The sequence below is a fragment of the Triticum dicoccoides genome, chromosome 5A (assembly GCF_002162155.2).
Source record: "Triticum dicoccoides isolate Atlit2015 ecotype Zavitan chromosome 5A, WEW_v2.0, whole genome shotgun sequence".
NCBI classification, from domain to species: domain Eukaryota; kingdom Viridiplantae; phylum Streptophyta; class Magnoliopsida; order Poales; family Poaceae; genus Triticum; species Triticum dicoccoides.
Genome location: NC_041388.1, coordinates 74,245,046 through 74,262,888, shown reverse-complemented (window position 1 = coordinate 74,262,888; position 17,843 = coordinate 74,245,046). Strand labels below are relative to the sequence as shown.

At 43.1% G+C, this 17,843-nt stretch overlaps 1 long non-coding RNA gene across 1 annotated transcript; it reads left to right on the top strand.

The window, feature by feature from the left end:
* Positions 1–10,808: 10,808 nt before the first annotated feature.
* On the top strand, positions 10,809–12,492 carry LOC119299411. The gene is made up of 2 exons (XR_005146198.1): positions 10,809–11,430; positions 11,999–12,492. It is a non-coding gene; the product is annotated as an uncharacterized LOC119299411 (long non-coding RNA).
* The last annotated feature ends 5,351 nt before the right edge of the window (positions 12,493–17,843 follow it).

Here is a 17,843-nt window from a genome sequence, read left to right as displayed (position 1 = left end):
GGCAAGCTTGGCGATACGGATATGTAGATCTCCTACCATTGTAACCGACTATATGTAACCCTAACCCTATCCGGTGTCTATATAAACCGGAGGGTTTTAGTCCGTAGGACAACATACACATCAACAATCATACCATAGGCTAGCTTCTAGGGTTTAGCCTCTTCGATCTCATGGTAGATCTACTCTTGTACTACCCATATCATCAATATTAATCAAGCAGGACGTAGGGTTTTACCTCCATCGAGAGGGCCCGAACCTGGGTAAAACTTCGTGTCCCTTGCCTCCTGTTACCATCCGGCCTAGACGCACAGTTTGGGACCCCCTACCCGAGATCCGCCGGTTTTGACACCGACAGTCTTCATTTGAAACAATGTGGAATAGTTTCGCAACTCACGCCACAGCATAATGGTGTGTCCGAACATCATAACCGTACTTTATTAGATATGGTGCGATCTATGATGTCTCTTACCGATTTACCACTATCATTTTGGGGTTATGCTTTAGAGACGGGTGCATTCACATTAAATAGGGCACCATCTAAATCCGTTGAGATGACACCATATGAACCGTGGTTTGGCAAGAAACCTAAACTGTCGATTCTTAAAATTTGGGGTTGCGATGCTTATGTGAAAAAGCTTCAACTTGATAAGCTCAAACCCAAATCGGAGAAATGCGTCTTCATAGGATACCCAAAAGAAATTGTTGGGTACACCTTCTAGCATAGATCCTAAGGCAAGATATTTATTGCTAAGAATGGATCCTTTCTAGAGAAGGAGTTTCTCTCGAAAGAAGTGAGTGGGAGGAAAGTAGAACTTGATGAGGTAGTTGTACCTTCTCTCGAATTGGAAAGTGGTTCATCACAGAAATCAGTCCCAGTGATGCATGCCTACACCAATTAGTGAGGAAGCTAATGATGATGATCATGAAACTTTAGATCAAGTTATTGCCGAACCTCGTAGGTCAACCAGAGTATGTTCCGCACCAAAGTGGTACGGTAATCCTGTTCTGGACGTCATGTTACTAGACCATGACGAACCTACAAACTATGACGAAGCGATGATGAGCCCAGATTCGGCAAAATGGCTTGAGGCCATGAAATCTGAGATGGGATCCATGTATGAGAATAAAGTATGGACTTTGGTGGACTTGCCCGATGATCGGCAAGCCATAGAAAATAAATGGATCTTCAAGAAGAAGACTGACGCTGATGGTAATGTTACTGTCCACAAAGCTCGACTTGTTGCGAAAGGTTTTCGACAAGTTCAAGGTGTTGACAAAGATGATACCTTCTCACCCGTAGCGATGCTTAAGTTAGTCCAAATCATGTTAGCAATTGCCACATTTTATGATTATGAAATTTGACTAATGGATGTCAAAACTGCATTTCTTAATGGATTTCTTAAAGAATAGTTATATATGATGCAACCAGAAGGTTTTGTCGATCCTAAAGGTGCTAACAAAGTGTGCAAGCTCCAACGATCCATTTATGGACTGGTGCAAACCTCTCGGAGTTGGAATATATGCTTTGATAGTGTGATCAAAGCATATGGTTTTATATAGACTTTTGGAGAAGCCTGTATTTACAAGAAAGTGAGTGGGAGCTCTGTAGCATTTCTAATATTATATGTGGATGACATATTGTTGATTGGAAATAATTCATAATTTCTGGATAGCATAAAAGGATACTTGAATAAGAATTTTTCAATGAAAGACCTCGGTGAAGCTGCTTATATATTGAGCATCAAGATCTATAGAGATAGATCAAGACGCTTAATTGGACTTTCACAAAGCACATACCTTGATAAAGTTTTGAAAAAGTTCAAAATGGATAAGTCAAAGAAAGGGTTCTTGCCTGTGTTACAAGGTGTAAAGTTGAGTCAGACTCAATGCCCGACCACTGCAGAAGATAGAGAGAAAATGAAAGTCATTCCCTATGCCTCAGCCATAGGTTCTATCATGTATGCAAAGTTGTGTACCAGACCTGATGTGTGCATTGCTATAAGTTTAGTAGGGAGGTACCAAAGTAATCCAGGAGTGGATCACTGGACAGTGGTCAAGAACATACTGAAATACCTGAAAAGGACTAAGGATATGTTTCTCGTTTATGGAGGTGACAAAGAGCTTATCATAAATGGTTACGTCGATGCAAACTTTGACACTGATCCGGATGAATCTAAGTCACAAACCGGATACATATTTATATTGAATGGTGGAGCTGTCGGTTGGTGCAGTTCCAAGCAGATCGTCGTGGTGGGATCTACGTGTAAAGCGAAGTACATAGTTGCTTCGGAAGCATCAAATGAAGGAGTCTAGATATAGGAGTTCATATCTTATCTAGGTGTAATACCTAGTGCATTGGGTTCAATGAAAATCTTTCATGACAATACTGGAGCAATTGCCTTAGCGAAGGAATCCAGATTTCACAAGAGAACCAAACACATCAAGAGACGCTTCATCTCCATCCGCGATCAAGTCAAGGAGGGAGACATAGAGATTTGCAAAATACATACGAATCTGAATGTTGCAGACCCGTTGTCTAAGCCTCTTCCATGAGCAAAACATGATCAGCACCAAGACTCCATGGGTGTTAGAATCACTACAATGTAATCTAGATTATTGACTCTAGTGCAAGTGGGAGACTAAAGGAAACATGCCCTAGAGGCAATAATAAAGTTGTTATTTATATTTCCTTATATCATGATAAATGTTTATTATTCATGCTAGAATTGTATTAACCGGAAACTTGATACATGTGTGAATACATAGACAAAACAAAGTGTCCCTAGTATGCCTCTACTAGACTAGCTCGTTAATCAAACATGGTTAAGTTTCCTGACCATAGACATGTGTTGTCATTTGATGAGCGGGATCACATCATTAGGAGAATGATGTGATGGACAAGACCCATCCCTTAGCTTAGCATAATGATCGTTAAGTTTTATTGCTATTGCTTTCTTCATGACTTATACATATTCCTCTGATTATGAGAATATGCAACTCCCGAATACTGGAGGAACACCTTGTGTGCTATCAAACGTCACAACGTAACTGGGTGATTATAAAGATGCTCTACAGGTGTCTCCGAAGGTGTTTGTTGGGTTGGCATAGATCGAGATTAGGATTTGTCACTCCGAGTATCAGAGAGGTATCTCTGGGCCCTCTCGGTAATGCACATCACTATAAGCCTTGCAAGCAATGTGACTAATGAGTTAGTTGTGGGATGATGCATTACAAAATGAGTAAAGAGACTTGCCGGTACCGAGATTGAACTAGGTATGAGGATACCGACGATCGAATCTCGGGCAAGTAACATATCGATGACAAAGGGAATAATGTATGTTGTTACTGCAGTTTGACCGATAAAGATCTCCGTAGAATATGTAGGAACCAATATGAGCATCCAGATTTCGCTGTTGGTTATTGATCGGAGATGTGTCTCGGTCATGTCTACATAGTTCTGGATCCCTTAGGGTCCACACGCTTAACGTTCGATGAGGATTTGTATTATGAGTTATGTGTTTTGGTGACCGAAGTTTGTTTAGAGTCCCGATGAGATCACGAACATGACGAGCAGTCTCGAAATGGTCGAGAGGTAAAGATTGATATATTGGACGATGATATTTGGACACCGGAATGGTTTCGGAATGGTTCAGGTATTTTTCGAAGAACCGAGGGGTTACCGGAACCCCCCGGGGAAGTATTGGGCCTACATGGGCCATAGGGGACAGGGGAGGCAGCCCACAAGGGGTGGCCGCGCCCCCCTCCCATAGGGAGTCCGAATTGGACTAGGGGAGGGGGCGCGCCCCCTTTCCTTCTCCTCTTCCTCTTCCTTCCCTATTCCCCCCTCCATGAGAAGGAAAAGGGGGGGGGGATCCTACTAGGAGTGGAGTCCTAGTAGGACCCCCCCTTGGCGCGCCCCTGGTGGTTGGCCTCCTCCTCTTCCTCCTTTATATATGTGGGCAGGACACCCCTTGGAGACACACCAATTGTTCCAAGCCGTGTGCGGCGTCTCTCTCCACGGTTTACTCCTCTGGTCATATTCACGTAGTGCTTAGGCAAAACTCTCCCTCGACCCTCTGCTGGATCAAGAGTTCAAGGGACGTCATCAAGATGAACGTGTGCTGAACTCGGAGGTGCCGTACATTCGGTACTTTATCGGTTGGATCGCAAAGACGTTCAACTACATCAACCGTGTTAACCTAACGCTTCCGCTTCCAGTCTACGAGGGTACGTGGACACACTCTCCCCCTCTCGTTGCTATGCATCTCCTAGATAGATCTAGCGTGATCATAGGAATTTTTTTGAAATTGCATGCTACATTCCCCAACACCTATATGCGGTATTACCTTGTCATCCTAAGTAAATTTGCATGTGCCACCTCTAAAAACTTCAAATAAATATCCTTTTTGTGTGCCTGGATCATTCATGGAACGACAGGAGGTGGTCGGTATCTTCCATGCTATGCGGGTTATTCTCAGGTTGAGTGTTTATTCACTTGCCACTGCATGAGAAAAAGGACGATAATAGGGATTCCCAGTCCCAAACTCAAATTGCAAATAATTAAACAAAACTCCCCCGGGACTATTGTTGGTATGGACGGCACCTGTTGTTTCGGACAAGCCGGGGAGTGTGATTGTTGGTGGACGGGGAGTAAACCTTTACTTTTATCGCTTGGGAATCGCCGCTAGTGTGCTTAGCATGGAAGATATTGATAACTGATGGTCATGACGTAAACAAGAAGGGTGCATGTCTCAAAATATCATTTACCTCTGTTTTAAAAACTTGAGCTCTGGCACCTCTGCAAATCACTGCTTCCCTATGCGAAGGGACTATCTATTTACTTTTATGTTGTGTCATCACCTTCTAAAATAAGCACCAGAACCTGAGAGCATTGCTGTCATGCTGATGCATTGTGTGTAGGTAATGTTGGGTGCATCATGACTGGATCTTTTCTACCATGAATAACAATGTTTAGTCGCTGCTTGAACTTTGGAGGTGCTCTGCATTTATGTTTTGCAGTCTCAGAAAGGGCTAGCGAGATACCACTATTGTCATATTATATCATGGTTGTTTTGAGAACGTGTTGCTGTTTGAGATATCTTATTATTAATCGCTAGCTGATTATGTCATTGATATGAGTTACTATAATTTTTAGGAGTTATTGTCGGCATGGTTAGTTATAATGTTGGCTGAAAACCTGGATGCTATTTAAGCTTATTTATGCAAACAAGAGCAAAAGAGTTGCTAAAAGTTTTTATTTTTCACTTTCAGTTTATCAACTGAATTGCTTGAGGACAAGCAAACGTTTAAGCTTGGGTGAGTTGATATGTCTCAAATGTATCTACTTTTCCTAACACACTTCCTCTTGTTTTCGACTCTAATTTGCATGATTTGAATGAAACTAACCCCAGACTGACGTTGTTTTTAGCAGAACTACCATGGTGTTGTTTTTGTGCAAAAATAAAAGTTCTCAGAATGGAGCAAAACTTTGCGAGGATTTTTATACAATAAAAGATAATTTCTGGAGCCAAGAACCACCAGAGGGGGGGTGGGGGTACCTGGGTGGGCACAACCCACCAGGGCATGCCTGCCCCCAGGTGTGCCCAGGTGGGTTGTCCCCACCTAGTGGCCTCGCAGACCCTGAAACCAACGCTATAAAATCCCATACTTCCAGAAAAAATGGGGGAGAAAGAATTATCGCGTTCCACAAGACGGAGCCGTCGTCACCTCCTGTTCTTCATCGGGAGGCCAGATCTGGAGTCTGTTTGGGGCTCCGGAGAGGGGGATCTTCTTCGTCATCACCAACCCTTCTCCATCTCCAATTCCATGATGCTCCCCATCAGGAGTGAGTAATTCCTTCGTAGGATCGTTGGTTGGTGAGGAGTTGGATGAGATTCATCATGTAATCTAGTTAGTTTTGTTAGGACTTGATCCCTAGTATCCATTATGTTCTGAGATTGATGTTGCTATGACTTTGCTATGCTTAATGCTTGTCACTCTGGGCCCGGGTACCATGATTTCAGATCTGAACCATTTATGTTATCACCATTATATCCATGTTCTCGATCCGATCTTGCAAGTTATAGTCACCTACTACGTGTTATGATCCGGCAACCCCGGAGTGACAATAGTCGGGACTGTTAGAGATACTACTTTAAGATTATTGTAATAGGATCATTTGCCTAGCATTAGATCACCCAGATATGATTAACAGAGTGGTTCGTGAGATCTTACAGGCTTTCTCATTGCAGGCACAACATAGCCTATGAAATCAAGTGACGAGGATGAGCAACAGCAGTGGCACCGCGGTGATGTAGTCGTGGAGAGGCAGCAGCTCATCCGGGAGCTTCGCCGGTGGCAGCAGGAAGCCACCGGCACAGCCTTGCGGCGGCCAGAGGTGGAAATGGCCTTCTGATCCCCTTAGCTCCCCTTTTTAGGATCAGTAGTTGAGGTCATGATAAAACTTACCTGTACAAGATGGATCACACGTACAGGAGAAGTACCTCCCTTTTATATGTGGGGGCTAGGGAACAGGGACTGAAACCAATAGGTTGTTTGCACCCCCGATCACAGTGCGTGCCTGAGAGAGGTATGGTGGGCCACACCCCAACTTTTCTCTCGGTTGTTAGTCAAGATCAATTCCAACATTCTCCCCCTTGATCGTAAGGCTAACTGACATCATAAGCCCACTCTTAATAGAAATAATATGCCAAAGTAAGGTGTTGCAATGGCCAATGATGTGCCATTAAACCTCAATACTTACACTATATCATTCTATCTCAAATGGATAACATTTACTTTATGGGAGTTGGTTTATTCGATGGTCCTATTTTCCAGGATCAAAAGGCTGTCTGAACCCATGCCGGCAACATAATTAATAATCATAAAATGGGTGGTAACCCTTTAATATGCGGAACCGCAAAACTTATATAAATCAAACATCATATGTTTGATCCTGGATTCTATCTTTCACAACATAAAATCATATTGTCAATGGTTTTGGCAAAACCATTTAACTTGTTGTTACTCGCATAGAAAACTGTGTGTTCATATTGCAGTAGGTGGCCACAAAATGCTGTCTACCACCATAATTTCGGGAATAAAACTTCTTGACATACAACCTGCCCAATAGCCTCTTAACACGCCACATAATTAAATGCATTATTTCTAATGCCATCAGTGTCATTATAGAGCTATTCCACGATATAGCTCCATGTGCGAGAGTGAGGATATAACATAGCGTGGAAACTTTAAGATCCACACACCTCACAGAAACAATGTGTCGATATCCTAGGATATCAAAGTTATTAGACTTCTTATTAGTGAGCACGTAAACTTTATTGTCTTGCATATCTGCAGGACATTTGGTGGATTTTCCAGTGCTCCATTCTGGACTTGTATATTTTCCAATTATCTCGATCACAAACAAGGGCATGTTCATACTTGAATACACATTGCTTCTGACAGCTGAAGCATAAGGAAACGACATTATCTGATCAGTTCATAATGGTTCCTTGGACACTAAAATGTCCATCTATATTTCCCTTGATTTTAGTAGCAGGTGCGATAAGAGTACTATCACATAATATTTTCTTTCGTACTCTATCGAGGTATGTCGTCATAATAAAACTTATACCCCTTTTGGACCTACATCTTGGCGAAACTCGATACAAGCAAAGTATAGGGCATGACCAAGATTCTTTATGTCATAAATAGAAGATAGAAAATTCTTGGCCCGCCAAAAATATTCCATCTTCTCAAGGTAGTATACTTACTCCCCCTAGTTTTATGGTATGAGTCTCCCGACGCTCTTCTTATTTCATAATTGAATTTCTTGGGGCAACATACCTTGTGTTAACTTCACCTATTTGACGAAACCTTATGGTTAAGTCATACATACATTCTTAACTTAGTCAACACAAGAGTATGTTATAATAATAACACAAGCGTCAAAACAACTCACTGAGGAAACTCTATTGAGTTCCATACATCATTAGAGCTCAATATCACACAAGCCTCTAAGATGATCATTCACAAACATTATGAATCACACAGAAATTGTTAAGTCTCAACATTGAGTATTGCAATATGCATTTCTTCTCAACTTACATGATGCGTATGAACAAAAATCTAATGGAGTTATCCTTAAGATTCATGTTCATACGCTCCAGTTACCAGATGATCATATTATTGGAAAAATGGAAAATATATCTTGATAATAATCATTTCAGTTCTAAAACATAACACCATTGGGCCGAAGATGGAAAAGAACTAAATGAATTGTGACAAAGGATTATAAACGACGATAGTCAGAAGTATAACCACGAGCCACATGATACTGGAAAAAAAAGTTGCCCCTTGAGTGAAGTGTGACATATGATTATAAATGATGTTGGTCATATATATAATCAACATGTTACATCATGATGTTCATTAGACTAGCATGCTTCACTTTAGCATTCATGTGTGCTTCATAATGCTAATAAGGGATTAAGTGCACATTATATATAACATAATAAAAGGAGTAATTTTATTCATTCTTTTAAATAAGACTTGTTGCATCTTAATTAGAGAACCGACACTAGTATGTTCTTTTCATACATTCTCCAACAAAGACTTCTCGTTGGTTCCATCTTTAATTAGAGAATTAACATACATATTTGGATCTAAGTAGGAGAAGTGAACGTGATATATCTCATATTAAATGAGGCTTCCATTCTCCCCCTCGAAATGTGGTCTAAAGCCACAATTCGATGAGGTCTCATTATTTACACTTCTCTTAAACCTTTAATTGTAACGTAATGCATAATCTTTACAAATGATCCATTCGAAAAACATAACTTGTCTCACCCTAGAATGGGACTAACATTACGTAATTGCAGCTGACTTAATAACATACAAAATCATGCCATATGTTCGAGAGACAAAAGATAAGTTTCTCCAATGACTAGAAGCATGAATAAACATCATCAATTAGATGGAGAATTAAGCATCCCCAAATCCTAGTGAAGTAACACAATAGATTTAACTTTAAACTCCATTGCATTAGTAATGTGCATGATAGCACATGCATCTTGAAACCTCTCCCAATGTCTACCTTATGATCATGATTAACATCCTTCAACCTTAGTGGCAGAAAAGCATTGGGAGATTCCTTACATGAGACAATGATCTCCACTCTCCATATGAAACAATTATTTACATAAGGTTTGCCTATGCCAAAAATGGAATTTGGCATCATTATTAATGTTCATTGCTATAAAAGCAAAGTACATCATTATGAACATCAAAGCAAAACATCAAGCATGAATTAACCATGCAATGAGATGAATAAAAAATATTCTTAATTTTTATTATAATATGTATTATCGTTGGGCAGAAAAGCAGAAAAGAATCTCATTCATTCATAAATGACACATGAAAATAATCAACATTGGTCAGAATATGGTCAAGCGCCATTATGAATTATTATTTTATTAAATCTCTAATCCATATTGATTAGAGAGACATAAAATCACATAAAAGCCAACAAGAACATCAACTAAAATTGATAACCATCATTAACATAAAGCAACAATATAGTGCAATTCATTGTGTCATAGGACACAAGGATACATAACATGTTGTAGACATCTTGAACTTCAATTTTGACGATTAATGGGCATTTAAAAAATTAAACATAAGTGCGAAAATTATCATAAATTCTGAGTGACATTCAATAAAAAATGGCATTGGAATTAACATATAATATAAATTCCATCGCCAAAGAATAAACATTAAACTTACTACATTCAGTCTAAAAAGACACTAATATTGCCATCATGACATCATAACATTTTCCAAATAATAAAATTTGGACATAAATTTTCATAAGGATTCACAAAATAACAATATTTGGCAACAACATGTACTGTGGGGAAAAAATTCCTTTCTTTAGGGAATTGATCACAACCCCATGAACATTATTTAGAGTCTTTATATGCATATTTCAATAATGCACATCATAATAAAATGGCATGAAATACACCAAATAAAAACTTCAGTCTTGCCCAATAGGCGTATCACCGCAATATTATTATGATGCCAAAAACTGAACCATGTGACCATCACATTCTCCTCGAGGTGGCCTCAGCCCATTCGAAATGATCACATCATTAAGAAATTCCACTAGGATGGCATCACCACAAACTTCACACTCAAATAAAGTTTCCAAATAAAATATTAATGTTTAGAAACTAAATGAGTGACTAAAAAAAATGCTCAATGTTTTAACATTAAGATTTCATCATTGTTATAATACTTGAAAAGTGATGACCATAAAAGGTGCCTTTAAATGACATCAACATCCACGTCATATTAAATTTTCTAGAATAAAATTTCCCGTTGATTCCATTTTATTCAGAAGATTTAAACATAATTATAGGCACTTTAAAACTCATCACTGCAAAAACATTATTTGAAACTTAATGAATGCACTAAAACTGCACAAAATGCCTTAAGAACATAATTTGACCTATAATCATCCATGGATTTTTATTAATAAATCTTCATCATCATTAAAGGATTGCCATGAAAATTACATAAACATTAATTGTGCATTAGTTTTCTAAGCAAAACTTGTCGTTGGTTCCATTGTACTAAGAAAACTAAAACACAATTTAGAACTTAATTTTTCTGGCAATTTTCTATCTATAACAGTGCAAAAGACTTTCTTAGAATAATCTTAATTACAGAATTGCACTGAATAAAAGAAAATACGCGCAGAACATAAATTTGTTGGCCCAATACAGCCCATGGCTACCGTTAATTCATTCGGCCCAGCTCAAAAGACAATAACATTAGAAAAAAAATGTTTCCTGCCAGGATAAGACAAGCTGGGCCGCAACCCAGCTGCAGAAGCGGCCTTTTAAGCGCCCGAAGGCCCGTTCGGATCTGCGCGTCGGCCTCAGCCGTTGGATCAAGCCGAAGGCCCCGATCCTCCCGGGCCAGAGCAAAACAACACAGGGTCAAAACCCTAGCGGTATCTCCCCTCATCTCCCCCGATTTTCATGGAGCAGCGACACAGAGGCGACCAAAACAGCGATCCGAGGTACTCCGGCCATGGCGGTGCGGCAGCTCCGTTTGTCGGAGCAGCGTGTCTGGCTCAAGGCCGTGCGCTCCTCCGCCGAACGGCACCAGCCATGTCGAGCTCATGGCGAGACCCGGACTCCTTCAGCGCCTGGGATGCGGGAGGAATCTCGTCGGCGGCTGCCAATGCAAGCATTCCGCGGCGACAGTGGCGTCAACATGCAAGGCACAGAGGCCGGCCGACACGCGTGTCCATGAGCACATCAGCTGCGGCCGCAATCTTCCCGAGAGACGGCGGCGTCGCCGGCGTCGATGCCCACGCACGGCGGCCGCTGTGCTGGACCCCGACGCGGCGTCATCAAGGTGAGCGCTTAACCTTTTGTCCTTTCATTTCAACCTTTGGGTTCCAAAATTTGGCGACTCGATTACTAGAGATTTGCATTTGGGGATTTTCAATCTAGGGTCAGGGTTGCATGATTGGGAAAAATGGGGATTACTTAAAAAACGATTCCCCTCCTTCTAATTGCTTAAACTGGGCTAACAGTGCTAATTGGATCATTCAAACAAAATGCGGAAGCAAGGCTTAATTAATCTAACAAAATAGATTGAACTTTTTGTCTAATTAGCATTCACCCATAGCAATTAGGCCTTGACCGAAACCAATTAACCTGAACATATTTCATTGACTTAGCAGGGGGCATTAATCTGTAGGCATTAACCATCGTTCTTAATCCAAAATCATTATGACTTAACCATGACCATTAACGTAAACAGAACGTCAGGGATCTAATCTAGGCATAAACATGCTCTGATGCCAACGTTAGAAATACTACTTTAAGATTATTGTAATAGGATCATTTGCCTAGCATTAGATCACCCAGATATGATTAACAGAGTGGTTCGTGAGATCTTACATGCTTTCTCGTTGCAGGCACAACATAGCCTATGAACTCCAGTGACGAGGATGAGCAACAGCAGTGGCACCGCGGTGATGTAGTCATGGAGAGGCAGCAGCTCATCCAGGAGCTTCGCCGGTGGCAACAGGAAGCCGCCGGCACAGCCTTGCGGCGACCAGAGGTGGAAACGGCCTTCTGATCCCCTTAGCTCCCCTTTTTAGGATCGGTAGTTGAGGTCATGATAAAAATTACCTGTAAATGATGGATCACACATACAGGAGAAGTACCTCCCTTTTATATGTGGGGGCTAGGGAACAGGGACCGAAACCAATAGGTTGTTTGCACCCCTAATCACAGTGCGTGCCCGAGAGAGGTATGGTGGGCCACACCCCAACTTTTCTCTCGGTTGTTAGTCGAGATCAATTCCAACAGGGACCGCTCCCGGTGATGACCGTAGTTTTTAGGAGTTCATGTATTTAACGTGTGTTAATGCTTTGTTCCGGTTCTCTATTAAAAGGAGGTCTTAATATTTTTTAATGTCCAATTGGACCCCGCTGCCATGGGAGGATAGGACAAAAGATGTCATGCAAGATCTTTTCATAAACACGTATGACTATTTATGAAATAGTGCCTACATTATATTTATGAACTGGAGCTAGTGCCGTATTGCCCTAGGTTATGACTGTCACATGAAGAACATAATCCAACAAATCGCCGACCCAATGCCTTCAAATTTCTATCATATTGTTTCTGCTAAGTTACTACTTCTATCGTTACTGTTGCACTTGCTACAAAATTACTGCTATCATTGTTACCGTTGCTATTGCTATTGTCACTACTATCAAAACTATCGTATTACTGTGCTACTGATCACTTTGCTGCAGATAATTAATCTCCAAGTGTGGTTGAATTGACAACTCAGCTGCTAATACTTACAAATATTTTTTGGCTCCCCTTGTGTTGAATCTATAAATTTGTGTTGAATACTCTACCCTCGAAAAGTGTTGTGATCCCCTATACTTGTGGGTTATCAATATGCTCAATGACAGATGGACTAAGGTCCTAGCCTCTGAATTAGGATATGTCTTTGAGTGCCAAACAAAGAGTTATCCCAAACGCAGGCTACTGCCACAATTCGACGACGAGGCCTTTGAGCCAATACCGTCAAAATACAATCAGGCTGATCAACTAGACTGACCATCACATGGACGAGACAAAACGGCTAATTATGCCGTACACCAGCCCGCGCCCCCTCACCATAGAGGCAAGGAGTCAGCGCCTCCGGCTACACGTATGACCTACATCAGGACCCGACCAATAGAGCCTGCCAGACCAGATCAATCTATGGATCAAGAGGACGTGCCCAACTCGAGATGAAAGCCATCAAGCCTGGAACGACAAACATAACCAAGTCCGGGATTAGCACCGAACACAGGTGTCATCCAAAATCCGTCGCGATGTCGCCCTGTACAAAGGGCAATTCCGTCGGTACACAAACATGCAAACATGCCAGCTGAGATCGATGGATGGTTGGATGAAACGATAGGTCAATTCCATCGAGTTTGTAACTGCAACGACACGAGCTGGGACATGCATTAGCACATGCTGCAGGTGATTAGATAATATAGTAGCACCAACGGCCAGCTGTGCGTGATTAGATAATGCCGTGTGAGATTGATGGATGGAACGACAGGTACGTGCAACTGCATGCATGTGAGATCGACAGATGGAATGATACGTACGTGCAACTGCATGCATGTCAGATCGAGTCCATATCCACGAGTAAAGGCTGCTGCATGCATATGACAGCAAGCCAGCTAGCCAGTGTATGTGCAGCTGCAGCGAGGCAAAGCGCCTAGATGGGTCGTGCACTGATCTTCAGCCTTCATGAAGCCGAAGACCACTCTTTGGTCTACACATGGCCTAAGACCACTCTTCGGCCAACAATAAACCGAAGCTACTATTTTTAGCCGAACTGACCACTCTTCGGCCAACGGCAGGCTGAAGAGCTCTCTTCGGCCAACGGTAGGCCGAAAAGGCCCTTTTCGGCCAACAGGGGGCCGACAGGGTCATAGTTTTGATTTTTATGCATTAAGATATATAGTTTCCGAATTTGCTATAAATTCATCATACTTTCAAAAAAAATCATGGAACTGGGACCAGAGGACGTGCCGCCGTTCGCGTCGGTGCTAGAGTCGCTGTCGGTTCTCCTTAAGACCTCGATTTAGCGGTTTGACGGGCTGGTGGACGCCGACGATGTGCTCGTCAATTCATTCAGTGACATCAAGCCAACGGTGAGCCATACACTCATGCTACTTGTGTGCTCCCGCCACACAAATGTTCTGCTTATTTAGGTGTGGTTTGGTCTGTTAAACTGGTTATTAGGCTTGGTAGATACTTTGATAGTCACTATAAAGAAAGTTAAATAATTTCTCCAATCCAATTGAGTTTATATGACATGCACAAATTCAAGATCTACCTCGACAACCACTGAGATTAATATATACCGAAAAAGGCTTTCGTCCCGCTTTATATATAAAGAAAAGAGCATCAACAACCCAGTACAACGCATGCCCACAGGACACACACATACACACAAGGCATGATACATAGGCGCTGAGCGCAGCAACACCACCCCTAGCACTACATAAGCAACTGAGGGCCTCAACCGTGAACACGCCACCTCGAATAGATGAAGCTACATACGACGAACCGTGGACTCCAAGGCGGTGCCATCAGGAAGGTTACGACACCGAAGCGCCGCCACTGCCCGACCCAAGGATCAGAGTTTCCCTTGGAGCAACATGATGGGTAGTGAGAGCCACGACGATGCCTTCAAGAAGGGAACAAGCTTCATCGCTGCCGATCCGTCCGAAGATAGAAATATTTTCACCCCGGCAAATATTCACTACCACCGAACGTCACACCCTAGCTACCACGCCGCCCACACAGCCATGGCCACCAGGCAGCACCAAGCCACGGGCTCTGGCCATGAGCACCGCGACACCACCACCAGGGCCGCCGCCCTGGCATCCAGGACCTTGACACCACCTCACCCGCCACCCACCGCTACCCCAACCAAAGTGACGAGTGGAAAGGTATCGCCTTTCGCACCCCTGAGCTGTCCCCAGCGTCGAGACCCAATAGGCAGGCCAAAATCGGCCTCCATCAACTCGTCCTGCCACCGGGCGCGAGACGAGCTCGGTCCTGCAGCCGGGCGTGAGGTGTGTCAGGTCCTGTTGTCGGGCGTGAGACGAGCTCAGTCCTGCTGCCGGGCGAGAGATGAGCGATGGGCCGCACCTGGGAGAGGGCCAACCCTCCGATGAAGGTAGCGCCTGAACGATGGGGAGAGGAATCGAAGGTCGTCAAGGGCGCTCACCAACAGGCCGACGCCGAAGAAGTCTAGCCACCGCCGTGAAATGACCTAGACCACCGCCATGAGCCACCACCATGTCGTGGCAACCCAGATCCACGTAGGGACCCCGAGGGACAGACCCGAACCAGCGCCACCACCCTCGCTGCCAACGGCCGCCGCACGCAAGGTCGGCCGAAGCCCACACCGCAGGCAATGCCACCACCGGCACGAACCACCACCACCACGCCGCCACTCCAACGATCACCGCACAGACGGCCGATCACGGCCCAAGCTGCCCACAAAGCACCCAGCCTGCGCCGCCCGCCAGATCTGTCCGCCGCCGCAACAACCGCTGCTAGCTCCTGTCCGGGCATGCCCCGCCCCAGCGCAGCCCACCGTGCCACCAACAGGGCACCGAGCCTCCGCCATGCCGACCCGCCACCGCGTCACCGCGTCTCGCGCACCACAGTGCCTAGGCCCAACGACGCCGACCTGTGACAGCCGCTGTCGAGTGAGCGGGTGAGAAGTCACCGCCGCCGGCCTGGCTTTGCCCGACCGTGCCCTCTAGCGACGGCGGGAGAGGGAGGAGGTGAGGGGAAGGGAGAGGCGGACAACAGCTAGGGTTCCTCCCCTACCGCCCGTGGGAGCGCCAGAGGAGGAGGGGCTACAGTCCTCTTTGACCGTCTCCTTTTTTCAGGAGAAAGATCAAGACTATTATATATGCTACATACCATACAAAACTGTATAGGTGGGAACTATTCTAATATGTGGATCCAATGGTATGATTTTTTTGTCATATGAATCATAGTTGGTTGCTCAAATTGATGGTCAAAACTAATCTTCGAATATGCGTGTGACTTATGACCCAAATGAAGGGAGTGGATTTTAAATTAATTTTGATCATCGACACTATGGAGACCAAACAGGAGGTGGATTACAAGAAGTTAACATGGAGAGCGAAGACTACACGTCCCACCTGGCTATCATTTTATCTCGGCGATGATTGCCTGCCATCCAACAAGTCTTATGTTTTCAACCTTTTTGTTTTTGATGCAGCATGCATGGGTTGGCTTGAAAAGCAAAGCATCTCCTCTTTTGTGCTTGTATTTGTAACATCCCAAAATTCTAAATTCGGGAATGTTATATTAAATAAATAGTTATGGTTGTTTGTTTGATTGTTGTGTGAACGATTGTGTGAAATTGAGTAGAATTTGAAACTTTTTGAAAGCTGAATGAGAGGGAATAAAAGGAAATTCCCAAGACTTTCATCATGCATTTTGTTCCATGAATTCAAATTCATTTAATCACATATCATAAAACCCTAGAGTGAAGATGATATGACTTCTTCCATTTATAGAAATGAAAAGGGGCTTGAAAATGATTTGAATTCCATTTGAAATATTTTCAAACCAGGAACTTCATGCAACTCAATGATTTCCATAAGATAAGATAAAATGACTTCTTCAAAGAGGAGTTGGAAGTTTAAAAGAAACATTTGAAAGTCCCTTTGAAAACCATGTGGAATCCATTTTCTATTTAAAGTTAAGGGATTTCCCAAATTTCAAATTTCTCCAAAAATATTCAAACCTGAGAGGAGCAATCTGACACGTAAATTCAGTGTCAATTTGAATCAACGTGAAAATCATAAGGGATTTGGGAAATATTTTAAATTCAAATTCAAAGCTATTTGGAGTTATTTTTAAAATTATTTTCTCCTAAAACAAAAATAAAAATATGGGAATAAGGGTAAAATGATTCCCTTCAATGAAAAATTGGGAGAAAATTTGAAATCATTTTGGTATTTAAAAAAATTATTTGCATTTTAAATGCAATAGTAGGACTATTTGCATTCTTTGAATTTTTGCGTATTTTATTTGGACTTGAAAAATAGTCCATGTTTTAGGATTTCTTTTTCTGCAATTTTGATATATTATATGTCTATATAATATTTTTTATTTTAGTTGGTTTATTCCTTTTTTCCTTTTTATGTTTTATTTAAAAAACAAAAAACGGCCAAAGCCAACGAACCGAGGCGCACCTCCCCCTCTCTCTCTCTTCCAGGCCCGCTTAGCGCCGCACATGTCGAATCTCCTCTGGATTGGCTACTCGATTCGTTTCCTTCCCATCCCTTTCGCTGAAGCTGGGACCCACCTGGCCAACCGAATCGTTGTTGCACTCACCTTCCCCAACTCCCTAATCCCCTGCCTTACCTCGCAGGAGCGAATCCCCGTCGTGCTACCCTGCCGTTCCAGTACGCCCCCTACACCAAGAAACCTCACCATATAAAGCCCCGCTCTCCCTCGCACAATTCCACCCTTGGCGCCCTTCTCCGACGCCCTCACACTCTCGCAATCCCTCGCCGGTGACCCGCGTCTGCCGCCGCCTCGCCGAGCTCGCTCCACCACCCACGTCCACTCTCGACCCCCGCCGTCGCCACCTCCGAGTCCATCGTGCTCCGCCACATCACCTGGACGCTTTGCCTGACGCCGAAGACCACCAGAGCGTCCGCCTTGTTTGTGCCCGAC